This window comes from Heloderma suspectum, chromosome 2, assembly GCF_057233095.1.
Source record: "Heloderma suspectum isolate Gila_16-S chromosome 2, 16-S_ref, whole genome shotgun sequence".
In the NCBI taxonomy this organism is placed as follows: domain Eukaryota; kingdom Metazoa; phylum Chordata; class Lepidosauria; order Squamata; family Helodermatidae; genus Heloderma; species Heloderma suspectum.
Window position 1 is genome coordinate 79504551 of NC_139459.1, and position 14734 is coordinate 79519284.

Consider the following 14734-nt stretch of genomic DNA (forward strand, 5'->3'; position numbering starts at 1 on the left):
TGTGTAATTGTACTATTCTGCTATACCACAGTGCCACCTAAGGTTATGTAGTGGAAAAGCAGGAAAGGAAATGCTCTTCATGTAGTGTTCAGATCGCAATTCTGCTATGAAACCGAAAGTAGATACAGGAGATTAACAGCTTTGTGCACAAAAGCTCGATGTATGGAGGATGAAAGGGCCAGTGACAAGGAGGCAGGGCCAGCAATGCAGTCCCAATCTCCTCCTTCACATGATTTTAATTGGGGGATGGGATGACTGCATAGGGCTCAGATGAATGGAATGTACCATTTCAGACTGCAGCTTGAGGGCTCACATGATAGAATGCTCTCTTATGATGAAATATTCTTACATATAAAAAACTAGCCTTTCAAGAAGAAGGCTGGGCTAGAATCCTTATCCCTGGAATCTACCATTTTTATTTTTTCTGTCTTGGAACTTTCCATCATAAGACCCCTGACCTCAGTCTGAAGTGGTATAGAATTCACACTTAGGCTTATTAATTCATCTGATTACTGTGTATGTGAGAATAGGAGCACAAACCAGACTTCTTCAAAAATCCAGCTATTTATTATTACAATTCAGTGGGGAAACCCCACGGAGATTTTGAGGCCTAATCACTCATACAGCTTTCTCATGAACAAGCGAAACTTGTTCTTCCAGATCATTCACATGGCTTGTTTATACCAGGCCTTCTTCTGGCTTGCCCCTTAAAAGACAACAGAACACTGCTTTTTGTGAGTTTAGATTATAGGACATGCTCTTTACAACTAGACTACCTCAGCTCTCTAGTTTTCTCAAGGGAAATGCAGGGAACAAGGCCCATGATGGGTACCCCGACCAATTACTTAGGGTTCTTGGGTGCTTGCACTAGGCCTGATGGGCCAACAACAGTGTTCTTCTGTTTATTTTGGATATGCAAATGTAGTTTTCATGGCACACAGGAAATAGTATTTGCTTAAGTGCACCTTACAAGCTTGCCAGTTCAAAATGAGAATATATACTCTCATCTCTCACATTCTGGATAATGTTGTTGCAGCAAATTCACACTGGGCTGTACACCAGCCACATCACAGTGCTGAGGATTTATGGCTTCTGGTGGTGCATTCCATATGTCTGGAATCTCGTTTCTGTGGGGGGCGGGGGAATGTAAGATTGCATTTTTAAGAAAGCACATTTCGGACCTATACTTACAGAGAAAAGACTGGCAGTGTTAACATACAGGCTGTAGTATATGATCACTCTAGGCATTTCAGTGCTTTCTCATGATCTGCAATGCACCGTTTTCCAGATCCTCCTGCTTTTTTTGCATGCCCACCTCAAATCTCCACATGCTTCCCATTCTCTTTATTCTCTGATGCCTGGGTGCCTGATAAAAGCAAAATACGTTATTTAAAATAGATATCTAGTTACAATTAATTTTAAATGTCCAAATCCAGACCTCTAGAGGTAATCTCTAGTTGTAAGAGCCGTTAAGAAAGAACTTTGCTGGCAAAAGCCTGGATTTGCCAACTCGACTTATATGGAGCTCAGAATTGATCCTGAGAACACACAACCTCAGCAATAGGACTGTGCAGTGTGTCCATTAGGATAATCTTGAAGTGCCAATAAGAAGCATAGGGTTGTATCTAGAAGTGTCCTTCTGCCAGCAGAACAGAGACAGCTGGTGGATGGAATTCTCCCTCTCCCCTGTAGTCCCTCCACCCACCCCATCTACCTCCAAATGTGCTCTGGAAGGTTGGGGAACCCTCTGAACGGTTTGGAGGGCTGCTGGGGGGCAGATGGGGAAATAAACCAGTTGTACAAGTCTACGTCTGCTCACATGATGCTGGATGTAGCCCATGTACATTATCAAGGAAGTACCGGAGGTCCATTTATATTTAGCATTATAAATAATGACTGTTATTGTCTTTGGAACAGCTCAAATCCAATGAGCATTGATGAAAGGGTTAAAAGTATGAAGCACAGTTTAACAGAATGAGAGGAAAAGCAGAAAATACTTTTTTATACCTATAGAAAGTGTTTTATTAAGTGGCTGGTGAAGTTCTACGGAAATATGTGCTGAAATCCAATCTACATTGTTAAACAATACTGTGAACTGCTTGAACTGCAGGAAGGAACGGAACCCTGTCTGAATTTTCACCCTAATGTCATGAAGCTGGCTTTGGGTATTTTATGACAAATTTGACTATTCTGAAAGGATTGTCACCAGCATCTGTGTTTCCAGATGAAGTGTGCTGGAGGTCTCTGTACAAACTGAAGTGAGATGGGATTCAACTGCTTTGCATTGCCAAGTGATCATGTTTCACAATTTGCCTTGTAATGAAAACAAGAAATAGTATCACAGGTTATTAAATGCGGGGGGGGGGGGCTTTCAAAATGCCCAGACCCAGAAGGAAGTTTATTCAAATTCCATTTGATATCCACCCTCTTTGAGGAAAATACTTTCCAGATCAATCAGTGGCACTTCAAAAGCCCATTTAATCTGCATGAAAAGGAAACATGTTCCATTTATGAAGTCATCAGATCAGTTCCTCTTCTGAAGTGCTACACTGCATAAACCCAAACTAAATGCTTTGATCATCATAACTTCACAGAAGGAACCTCAACCAGCAAAGTAGCTCTTCTAGGACTAAGTTTGGGACATGACTAAGAGGGGAACAAAAACTACGAGTGGCATGTGCACCCTGTCCAGTGGTGCAGTTAGGGTTTGACCTCAGGGCTAGACTCCAGAGTCCCACAGCCCCACTGCAGCCCCAGTCCCATGACCACCCAGAGAGCAGCAGGTGATGGGGCAGCAGCAAACCAGCCCTAGCTGGCACTACAGTGGTCAAGTGTCCTGTTCTACAGAGGCCTGGCCTCTATCTGGACATAGGACAGGCATCTACTTGAAGGGCTGTCTAGGTCAAGTCTGATTTAAAGGTAAAGAACCATAAGAAGGGAGAGCAGGAGCTGGCTTTGATGTTGCTCATCAACAGTCAGCAGCACCTGGACAGCAGACTGAATGGCAGGCACCTTGTCACAGTCTGTCTTACTAAGCAAATACAGATACCTGTACAATAGTCAATTTAGCAAGCAAATGGTCAAGTACAGGTTTACCAAACACATGGGGGGGGGGGTGTTTCCAGAGCAAGGTCTGCAGCACAGCCAAGGTCAAAAGCCATGGTAGCAATCAAGTAAAAACAGTCCAAAAGCAGAGTCAGGTAGAAGTCAGTAGCGCAGAGATCCAAAACACATGACAAGGTCAGGGAGAAAACAATATACAGCAACTAGAGCTCAAGTTCAAACATTGTTTCCAGCCGCTCTCAAGTTACTAGTGAGAGCTGATGTAGCTAGTGCTACTAGAGACCCATCCAGTACTCAGCTGCATCACATTAGAGGCTTGTCAGATGTCCTCCTCATAAGGAGATCCCAATTCCTGAGTAGTCCTCTTCAGTAAGCAAGAACTCCTTTGCCCAGCCACCATCCTATTGTGGACTTTAAGGCACTGGCATTCTAGGGAGTGACGTGGTGGCCCAGCATCGCCCTCTGCCTCATAAGCTGAGCAATCTGCCTCTCCAGGAGGCATATCCAAAGATATCACCCCTGAGCATCCTGGGACCCACCTGCATGGGAGGTTGTCTCCAATGCTGCTGTGGCTTAAAGTAGTTAGGAACACATGATGTTGTGGCCACTCTGTAGCCACCCCAGAGTTTACCTGTGAGAAATTAACATTTTTGCAGAGTACTCTTACTCTGTTGTTGTTGTTGTTTTTAATTTGGGTCCCCTGTGGTTGAGCTGCTGTGTGCCCATCCTTCCACTTTAAATTTGGTATGATTGGGGTGTTCCTAGGGGTGTGTCTTTCACCTGGCCAAGTCCTATGTAACCTATGTAACTAAAGTAATTCACTTGCGTTTCCAGATCATCAAAGCCCTAGAGTGCTCTTTTGAGCCTTCAGAATCGCCCTGCACTCCCATTTCACCAGTGAGAGTAATTAGCCTCAGTGATTATGCACTTCTCTGATGTTTGTGTTACTTCGCTTCTCTGATGTTGAGTTAAATCTCTTCCCCGATGTTGTGCAAAGTCACTTCTCTGATGCATAAGAGCTTTATTGGAGTGGTGATCCTGCAAAGTCTCAGGATCATGGGAGCCTGTCATTGCAAGCAGGGAGAAAGTGCCCAGAGAAGGAGAAGGTGGGGTGGAAGCTATAACTCTGTGACAGTTTGCTGGAATGGGGCAAAATTGGGGGAGATGCTCTCATGGGGAGCCTTCAGATGCTGCATTGGACAATCAGGGATTTTGGCTTCTTCAGGGAAATCTGCACACATTGGGAAAAATGGGGTGGGAGCAATAACTCCACAACAGTTTGCTGGAATGGGGTGAACTTGGGGTGGCAGGATGCTCTCAGAGGAAGTATTCAGAAGCTGTACTGGATAATTGGGTTGTTTCTACAGAATTGTGAATTAGTTGCTCTCCATTCATAATAATGTAGTAGCAGGGGAGAGCCTGGACATGGGCCAGGAAACAAGCCTCTCTGATTGGTTGAGCAGCCCCTGGCCAGATGATAACATTTAGTCCTAGTCCCCCTACCCAACCTGGAAGTATGGGCCTTTCAAATGTTGTGTGACCTGTGAAAACTGGATTTTAAAAGTACAGTACACTTGGCTTTTCTTGCTTCATGTGTCCCTGATGGACCAAAGCTGATTCCATGAAAATCCAGATAATGCTCCAACATGCTTCTCATTCTGTTGTTGTGAAGATCCTCCCCTGGACTGCCTTTCATCGTGCCTGGGTCTTCTGAAGGGACAACTGGCTGTGAAGGTTCTGGCTCCTCCTCTGAAGATGACTCCAGTGGCAACATGACACCTGGGACCATGACACGTGAGATGTATTGTATTTCTATCTAAATTACAGTAATGATTTTTTAAATTTGCAAGTATACACATAAATTAGCATATGCAAATTGTATGCAACTCTGGTTCCTCTTTTATCCTGTCTTTTGGCAATGCAATTCCTATTCTGGGACAAAAGAGGAAATGCATTACCATCTGAGCTGGCATAGGAATTTGGCCATCTGAACTGGCATGGGAAATGCTGGGGCCCACAGGCACTGATGTGCTCACCAGCTCATCCTTTTTTCTTAATTTGAAAAACATTTTATAGTCAGGATGGCTGGCTGGGCACGGACATCATCACATTGTTATTAGTTTTTACTTTAAAAATACACTTTAGCCTTTTCTACAACAACATGGTGCTTATTCCAAATTAAATGTGTTTAGCATCTGGGCAACAGAAGCCAGCTCCATTTTATTCCTGTAGCCATGACGGGGCAATGATTTAAGTGAGTTTGTTTTTTTCTCTAAAGTATCAGGAATGTAGAAGCTGTCGTAAAACATGGAATGGTGGGGTATAGAAATGTTAGTTTTACACTCGAAGTCATACACATGGCCATCTAAAGAGGGACCCCGGAAGACCATTAGGAACACGGTCTAAAATTACCTACTGCTGCAGCACTGTTTCTGTCTCCGTGCTTCCCCATTACACCTAGAAGAGAGCTTTCACATCTTCTCCACATGGAAAGTTGGATTCATATTCAGTGGGTTATGTCCAATCTTTATAGCACTGTTGTGAAGAACTCTGCCCCTGATCCCAAGCATTCCAGCAACAAAGTGCCAAAGTTCAGGAAAATACTGTAAATAAGACCAGCACTGAATGTAATAATTTGTGCCAGCTTTAATAGTGATTTGTATGATGACAAGTGATAATTTTTATGATGTCAGCGGGGAACACATGGACACCATCCCCTGCCCTTTTTTTATCTCCATTCCAGAGGAGTAAAAGAAAAGAGGGATTCATTTTCTTTGCTTCCAGAGATCTTGGCTGTATTCTGGCCCATCATCGTTGTTTTCTTCCACACTTTTTTCTTCTCGTTCTTTTTTTTTTTGCTAGATAATGCAAAAAATATCGAAACCTCTCCTGCATTTTGCAGAACATATTGTGAAAACCCATCTAGCTCCCTAAGCCATGGTTCTATGCAGTTGCTATTAGTAATTAAATATTCAGGGTGAAATCCAAAAAGCTGGCTTGACAGTCTACTGCACCCCCCCCCCCTGAAAAGTTTGTCCTTTATCAATTTGTGCTTTAACAATTTTCTTTGACCATCTATGCTATCAGTAGATAATAGTGCCTTAGAAATGGGTTTTAATTTGTTGCTGCTCAGCAGTGGAAATTATTATTTTATTACATTTACACTCTTCCTCTAATGAGTTCCAGACATTGGACTGGATCCAGACTTAGTCATGCTCAGAATAGGCCATTTTAAAGCAATGGGTCTTAAGTCAGATCCAGACTTTAGTCATGCTTAGAGCAGACCCACTGAAATCAATAGGGCTTAAGTTAGGCATACCTTACATCTCTTTGATTTTGATGGGTCTACTCTAAACATGATTAAGACTAAGGGCTTCTTCACACGGAGCTTTTATCCTGCTATTGAGATGGCTCAATCACAGAAGTTTGCGGACTCTTTACATGACGCCATGATCATTCAAGGCATCTCCTGCACTAAATGCCCTTTGTTCCGTTTTTAAATAGATCGCAGATAATGAGCTGTCAAATTACCCCATTGTGTTCTGCTTGACTTCCCTCCATGAAAAGAGGAGAAGCTGCAAGAAGAGGAGCGAGATCAATGAAAGATAATGGAAGACTCAGATACAGGGAGAAGGGAGGGGAAGGGGGTGGGGGGAAAGGAAGCATGTGAAAAAGGGAGTCGTCGTGATCCTGCATTTAAAATGGAAGCAAAAAGCCCCATTTTAAATGCAGGATTTTAGGCTGGTGTAGAGATGCACAAGATCCAATACAGTGTGTACATGCTATCCCCATCCCTGGTGTTATCCTAATAACAACCCTGTGAGGTAGGTTAGACTGAAAGAGAGTGACTGACCTGAGGCCACCCGCCGAGCTTTATGAATGTAGGTCTACCCAGTCTATGTCCAGCACTATAACCACAATATTACATTGGTTCTAGCTCTGTTCAGGTGTTCAGAAAAAGAGTTAACAGCAAGATGTGAGGAGAAGGAGCACTCTAGTCCTGCCTCTCTCCTCCATGGCATTTGTCGCTCTGTACTTGTGGAGGGCGACTGTCTGAAGAGGAGATCCTCCTGTATCCGTGGGGGCTCTCCACACAAGCCAGAACACTGAAAAATCCACCTTCTGTACAAGAGGTTCTCCTCTTCAGACTGTCACCCTCCACAAGTACAGAGCAACAAATCCAACAGAGCAGAGGGCTGGGGCTGGAGCACTTCTCCTCCTCCCCACACATTGCTGTTAACCCTTTTTTGAACACCTGAACAGGGCTTCTAAGATAAGCAAATGTTGACTGCTTTTCATTGTAAAGAACATAAGAAGAGCCATGCTAAGTCAGGCCAAAGCCTCTTCAGTACAGCATTCTGCTCAAACAGCGGCCAACCAGCTGCCTGTGGAAGCCCACAATTAGGACATGAGTGCAGTAGCACTTTCTCATTTGGTTTCCCCACACCCTGCCCTCCTGGATTGGCATTATATGGCTTGAGGCACTGTGCACAGGTTCAAGCAAACTAGTTCAGCTGACAGAAGACAGCAAAATAATTATGTAATTCAATACTGGATTTTGTATATGTATTGCAGGGATGCGCAACATATGACCCCTCCTGCTGCCCTTCCTGCCCCCTGAATTTCTTTTTTTTTTTAATGGGAAAAAATAGCATCTGTAGTGGCTACAGGGCACCAAAAGGGTCAAACTTAGCTTGTTTGCAAGCTAATCTTGCCCTTTTAGCACTCCAAAGCTGCTACAGGCGTGTGTGTGTGTGTGTGTGTGTGTGTGCATAAAGGTAAAGGTGTCCCCAACCAGTCGTGTCCGGCTCTAGGGTGCGGTGCTCATCCCCGTTTCTAAGCCGAAGAGCCAGCGCTGTCCGAAGACGCTTCCGTGGTCATGTGGCCAGCATGACTGAACACCGAGGTGCACGGAGCGCTATTACCTTTCCCGCCGAGGCGGTACCTATTTATCTACTTGCAATTTCTTGGTTTCGAACTGCTAGGTTGGCAGAAGCTGGGACTGAAGACGGGAGCTCACTCCGTCACGCGGCACTCGGGTCTTGAACTGCTGACCTGCCGACCTTCCAGTCTGCAGTTCAGCGTCTTAACCACTAAGCCACTACGGCCCATGTGTGTGTGTGTGTGTGTGTGTGTGTGTGTATATATATATATATATATATATATATATATATATGGCAGGCGGGCAGCTCACAGGGCATTCCAGGGGGACAAAAATGGCCCCCAGATCTCCTGCAGTTGCCCCCATTATTTATTTGAATGAAAAATTCAGTAATAATTCAAATGTATTTACATCATTTTCTTTTGCTGCAATTAACTCGCTGCATTTTCATTGTTGTAATTAACAAGTTGCTCCAGGGATTCAAGGGGCCCTCAAGGGCAGCACAAGGAGCTGCATTTGGAAGCCATGTTATGTATCCAGAATCTCTTGAGCACTCACAGGGATTTATTGTGCCTCAAACAGTAAAAAGCTGTAAATGCTAAAACACAAATTAGGATGCAATGCTATACACACTTACCTGGAAGTAAATCTTAATGAATTCAGTGGGACTTACTTCTGAGCAGACGTGATAGCACTGCTTATCTGTTAACGTTTCCAATATAAAGGACTGAATATAGTATAAAGGGAAAAAGAAGATAGGAATTTTGCTTTTCAATGAAATATTTTTTTTTTAAATATGACTGAGGGACATGAACAAATGGCAACCGATGTAAATCAAAGCATTTAAAGCAGAATGTAATTCATGGAGTAATAAATCAGATTTTGCTCTGCTGCTACTCACAATTTCTGTTCACTGATTAAAATTTCACAAGGAATTCATGATCCAGCTCATAATAAAAAATAATAATATCAAGCACAAATTCTAACACAAAAAATGGAGTTACACCACAATAGGGTATGTTACCCTGAGACTGCTTTTTTAAAGACAAAAGCATTTCAGAATTGATCAAATCTGTCTTAAATATTATTTCAGCTTTGCTACATGCCTGGTTTCTTTACAGAGACAAAATTGGACAGCATATGGCAAAAGCCTATCAAGTAGAAAACGTGAACACCATATAATTGCTTTTACTCACCGAAGTGGAAAATGACACTAATGTACATGTGTAAACATCAGGTGTCATGAACTGTCCTTTGTAATCCTTCTGCCTTGCAGACATTTTATCTTCTGGAGGTTTTTGTGTAAATTTGCTAATTGATATCTTTACAAATACTTTCTATTACTATTTTATTTCCATTCTTGCAAATATTTATTTCTAAGAAGTGGTTTATAATACAGGTTTTTTTATTACATGTACCTCTGTTAACTTGAATTATCACTATGTTTCAAAAGTGTCCAGAATCCAGCATAGATTTCTTTGCAGGAGGAATTCTGGAAAGAATCACAGGTAACTATGGTGATTTTAGAAATGTCCATTCCATGCTAATCCTTAGGAAGTTCATGTGGAAGCCTTGTTGACAACAGCAACAACCGGTTATCTTCAGAGCTAAATGTCACATCTGACCATGGAATCCTATATTGTCTACTCAGAAACACACTCTATCAAGATCATTGGGATGTACTCCCGGGTAAGTGTACATAAGATTGTAGCCTTAATATATATGGCATTTTAAGGAGCAACGGCATTGTGCAGTATCTGATGTTGCCAATGTGCTAGCGGGAACAACCACTAGTGCAATGGGAAGCTAGTGGTTCTTGGAATAACTGGAACTGAGCAGAAACGCTCAGGTCTGGAATGGGGCAAGTCAGCAGAGCTCACAGAAGGGAACTCTGCCATCCGGTCCCATTCCAGAAAGGAGTGTTTCTGCTCATTTCTGGGCTTGCTTTCAGAAGCGCTAGTTCCAGTTGGTCTCACAGGCACAACAGAACTAGTGGAGGGACAGCAGCAGTATTGGATACTGCTCATCGTTTGTCCCCCAAGGAGTTTACAGGCTACATTTCAACAGCAAGAAAGAACCGAGGAAGGAATGGAAGGGAAAGGGGTGGAGTGGGCATATGAGCAAATGCAGGCTTCCTTGTGGTGGTAAGTACGAATGGGTTAAACCAAAGGCTTTACACAAAAAGTGAGTTTTAAGGAAGGGTTGGAAGAAAGAGAGATGTGTAGGCCTGATGTCAACAGGCTCCATCCTTGAGCAGCTGCTAGGGGCTCACTGGCGTTGCTGCCTTGGGCTTCCTTTTCCAGTGCTCTGATAAATGCCACGTGATGGCCATTGTAGTTCTACTTGCAGGACGTTGCAGACAATTAAATGGCAGTCATCTGGTGCTCATTGGGAGAGTGTGGCTACCTGCTGCCTGTCTCCTCTTTTGTTGTCGCTTCACACCTTGGATAGCTCCATTAGAGTTCTGACTAGTTCTGGCTGAAACCCAGAGCGGATTCAGTGACCCATTGACTTCAGAGCCACCAGCCTCCACTTCCATAGGGCATGCCTAACTGCTCCTCACATCCAGAGGAAATACACAAGGCGAGGAGGAGGAAGGGGAAGAGAGGGGCTGGGCTCTGGCTAACATGGTGGGTGCCCAACCTGGAGCCAACCTGGAGACATGATATCTCTTAGGTAGTCTGTGAAGGAGATTATCAGATAAGGGAGAGTGGATGGCACTGGAGGGATAGAAAGCAACCCCTTCCCCCAAACAGAGCAGCCAACATAAGCCTGAATTTCCCCCCTCCCTGAACAAGGCTACCCCCCTGCAGCAGGACTACTCCCCACTCATTACATGGTATATTCTTAGAGTTAACACGAGTCAAGGGCTAAAGAGAAAATGTGGCATTCAAAGAAATCACCTGAAAAAAGCCCCCTGGTCACATTTAGAGACCTAAATCTACTGTCTTCTTAGCACCATGTGGTTATACTATTGGTTAAGAGCATATAAGATTACTGGCCACATACCTAGTTCAGAAACTTGACAGCTCTCTGTTTCACTCTATTAAAAAAGGTGATTCTGCATGTCATACTGAGATATTTTATAGTATGCTAATTCTTATTGACCTATTTTGTATGTTTATGAAAGTGCACATCTTTTTGGTGGATGGCATTTTCCTCATATTGATTTCATCTTGTATTGCTGATGTTTGCCATGCCTTTAATGAAGACTTTCTGCTGAAAAGCACTGGGGGCCGATAGTTGTGTTTAATTAAAGTATTCCTTGCACCTTCCTAGTGGAATAGGTAGGTAGGTCTCTTTTTATGTCCTAGATTTGTAGCGCTGTTCCCCTTGGTGTGAAGGCTTAAAGTACAGAATCCTTAAAATCTGAGATAAATATATGTAAGTGGAAGAAAGTTGCCTCCCCATAGATGTTTCCATTTGGTACCGCTCCATGTGATCACATAAAGTCATCTGAAATTTCCAGACTGCATATCTTATCACACCTCCATAAATCCTGTTTATTGCAGAGCTATCTATGTCTGTCATAGTACTATGTCTAAGTGACAATCCCAAGCATGCTTACTAAGTCAATGAAAAACATTGCAAGGCAGAAGGGAAAATAGCACACGCCACATGTTTCATTCAGAACTGTCCAAAATTCTTTGTGAGCTTTCTGGGGGGCACTGTGCTAATAATACTGTACACATGTGTGACCCAAATAAAATCACTTATATCTTGAGGGAAAGCATGATTGATTAGTTGAGAGGAGAAATGTTCAGCATGAAATGTTAGTTGAGACAAGAAATTCTCAGCTGTGTGCGCTGACATGTGTTTTAAATATTTGCAAGTATAACTTAACACTAAAAGCTGATGTTCCTATTTCAGATACAGTCCTGCCTAACTTGTAAAATAGCCAGGGCCAGCTTGTTTGTACAAGCGACATTCCGGACAGCAATAATAACCCCAAGTCTGCATTTGGAAAGGAACCAAACTGTCCTGTTCATGAATCAACAAAGCCCAGCAGGTGGCAATAGAGGCACTTCTGGGTTTCCGAAATTCTGAAACTCATATGCTGTGTGTGTGTGTGTGTGTGTGTGTGTGAGAGAGAGAGAGAGAGAGAGAGAGAGAGAGAGCATCTATTTCTAGTCATTTATGCCTCTAACTGATGTGAAAAACCTGGTCCCTCTAGGTAATTTTTCTCACTGAAGTAATACAAATGCCAGGTGTGATAGCCTAGAATTCTTTCCACCATTTGATATATATGAAGTCAAATGCTTGGGAGGGTTAATACAACACAGTGATGAAGTTGAACTTTTTCAGCCCAATGAAGAACCATTTCACATTTCAAATGTGAAATGATACATGTATGCTTGTCCTTTTATAAATTTAACTTAAAGATCAGAAGTTTTTTAAAACATTAGATGTGTGCAATTCTGGTATTCCTAGAACAATTAGGAAATCCAAGAATCTTGGTAATTCAAGAAAGTGAGGAGGAGGACGAGGACGAGGAGGAAGAGGAATGTTTTTCAGTAATGGTCTATGTTTTCCCCTGGTTTTTTGTTCCTTTCTTCTGTAGCTCACCAAATACCTCCCATTGCAAATGAAGAAACAGTGGAATTTTTAAAAGTCTCAACTGGGCCAGATCTATACCACATGTCATATTGACACAATCCCACCATGGGGACACTATATCCCTCTTGCACAGTTATACTTCGTAGCACACACAATGAGATCTGTTCCAGTATTTTGGATAATATGGAATAAAAAACCAAGAAATAACGCTAGAGAAACAGTATACAGAATAACATAATATGCCCCAACAGTTATCAGTGCACTTCAATACCAATAAAAAGCACTAGCGTAGGTCTAACCCTGGTGAACTTTGGGGTCTAAACATGAGCTCTGAGGTGCATGGTTAAGGGAAAGGACCATTGCAGTTAAAAGGATCAGGGAGTCAGTGATGGGAATGGCCTCTGCTTGAGACCCTAGAGAGCCTTCACCACTCAGAGAAGATAATAGCGGGCTAGATAGACAAATAGTCTGATCTGGAATAAGGGATGTTGGTTTCTCCCTGAGTGCAACAACATGGAAAGACCTATATGTGTGAAACAGCCATGACCAATCTAACAATACAGACAGAGTTTCCATATCAATCACCTCAGACATTCTTTCTGAAAAGAGGCAGATCACTCATTTAGGGCATCTCTACACCAGCCTAAAAGCCTGTATTTAAAACAGGGCTTCCTGCTTCCATTTTCAATGCAAGATCACGACAACTTCCTTTTTCACGTGCTTCCTTTTCCCTTGACCCTTTCTCCCTCCTTCTCCCCGTATCTGTGTCTTCCATTATCTGTCATTGATCTCACTCCTCTTCTTGCTGCTTTTCCTTTTTTCACAGAGGGAACTCAAGTGGAACACAACAGGGTAATTTGATAGCTCATTATCTGCGATCTTGGAGAGGTTGGACATTGGAGACACCGTATGATGGTGGTTCTGGTCCTTCTTCTCCAGCAGGTACCAGAGGGTAGCACTGGGAGAGGAGGTTTCAGACCTGTGGCCACTCACTTGTGGGGTGCCACAGGGTTCCATCCTCTCCCCAATGCCATTTAACATCTATGTGAAGCCGCTGGGGGATATCATCAGGAGGTTTGGGGTGCAGTGTCATCAGTATGCAGATAACACACAGCTCTACCTCTTGTTCAAATCTTCACCAAGGTTGGCCGTAGAATCCCAGTCCAAATGTCTGGAGATGGTGAGTGGCTAGATGGGGAGGAACAAGCTGAAGCTGAACCCTGACAAGACCGAGGTACTTTTGGTGGGAGACAAGATGAGGTTGGGGGATGTTGACCTGGTGTTGAATGGGGTACGGTTACCCTTGAAAGACCAGGTCCACAGCTTGGGGGTAATCTTAGACTTCCAGCTGTCCATGGAGGCTCAGCTGTCAGCTGTGAGCTGGACAGCACTGTACCAACTCCATCTGATATAGCGGCTGCACCCCTATCTTCCCAACCATCTGCTCCCATTGGTAGTACATGTTCTGGTCTCCTCTCGTTTAGACTACTGTAATGCGCTCTACATGGGGTTACCCTTGAAGATGGTTTGGAAGCTGCAGCTGGTACAGAACGCGGTGGCTCGCCTGATTAAAGGCAGCCGCCGGCAAGATCACATCACTCCAGTGCTGAAGGAGCTGCACTGGCTACCAGTTGTTTTCCGGGCCAAATTCAAGCTGTTGGTTTTGACCTTTAAAACCCTATATGGTTCCGGCCCAGCCTATCTCAAGGAGAGCCTCCAGCAACACCCGATAGGCCGCTCAACAAGATCAGCCTCGGATGGCCTTCTCTCTGTCCCATCAGCCAGGACAGCTAGTCTGGTGAGGACGAGGGAGAGGGCCTTCTCTGTGGTGGCCCCCACTCTGTGGAACTCCCTCCCTAGGGAACTCTGCCATGCCCCCTCTTTAATGAGCTTCTGCCACGCACCAAAAACGTGGTTGTTCAGGCAGGCATTTGGGGTGGGCTAGGGTAATTTTAGAAATGTGATGTTTTTAATGTTGAATTTTATTGAATGAACTGTTTTTATTGCTGTACATCGCCCAGGGTGGCTGGGTGACCGGCCAGATGGGCGATTAATAAAATGAATGAATGAATGAATGTGAAAATGGAACAAAGGGCATTTAGTGCAGGAAGGTCATGGCAGGGTCATGGTGTCATGAAAAGAGACTGCAAACTTCCGTGAAGGAGCAATCTCCATTGCAGGATAAAAACTCAGTGTGAAGGAGCCCTTAATGGCGAGTCATTGTGTGATGAG